We start from the raw sequence: 864 nt of genomic DNA on the forward strand, positions 1-864 counted from the left end.
CGGGGTTTGCTGCCAGCTGCTGTTTGGCTGTCACGGAATAGCAGAAAACAACGATACCTGCACGATGCTTTAGTTATGTAACATGATGCCAGAGCCGATCCTGAACTCCCTGGGGCCCTAAGCAAAATTCTGCTATGGTGCACCTCCTACTTGACTCATGAGCCATGTACACAATTTGCTATTGCTGTTCAGTCACACCTTACATCGCTGTGCTCTCACTACAGTCCTCCCTCCTTTAACAAACAGTCTGTCTCTGTATATAAGCCAGAATGGAAATCTCTTCTAGACTTGTCTTTAGGGTAAGAAAAATCATAAAGTCTGCCAATCTGCTGGGTCATGTGGTGGAGCAGCAAGTATTGCATTCGGGTCTGAGCGGCTTACATCTTATGCTGGCTGTACATCTCTGGCTGTGCTTGTACTGGCTGAGGCTGGATGTGGATCAACTGTGCTTGTACTGGCTGAAATTATAGATAACAATACTTGCTAGATATTAATGTTATCAGCTCCACCAGGCCCATTCAAACGGACTCCCACAGGTTTCCTTTAATACATTTTCAAATGTATAATACTATTTATTCAATGACTTAAACTATTTACTGAGATACGTGCACATTGTGCAGTCTGCCCCGCTAATCAACATTTGCGTTGGTCCAGATTTGTAACTAAATCTTGATTTTAAAATGAGGAGTGCCATCAGGCTCATGCTGCACTAGTCCACACAGAGGTTGCTTCTGGAATGGAATTATATTTTGTGCATGCGCACAACTGGGTACACCCCCCACATTGTTGTGAATATTTGATTATATCTTTTGTGACAACACTGAAGAAATGACACTTTGCTACATTGTAAAGTAGGGAGTGTAC

This window comes from Micropterus salmoides, unplaced genomic scaffold, assembly GCF_014851395.1.
Source record: "Micropterus salmoides isolate LMB-PRFRI ecotype aquatic unplaced genomic scaffold, ASM1485139v1 Ms_hic_scaffold_14, whole genome shotgun sequence".
Lineage (NCBI taxonomy): Eukaryota > Metazoa > Chordata > Actinopteri > Centrarchiformes > Centrarchidae > Micropterus > Micropterus salmoides.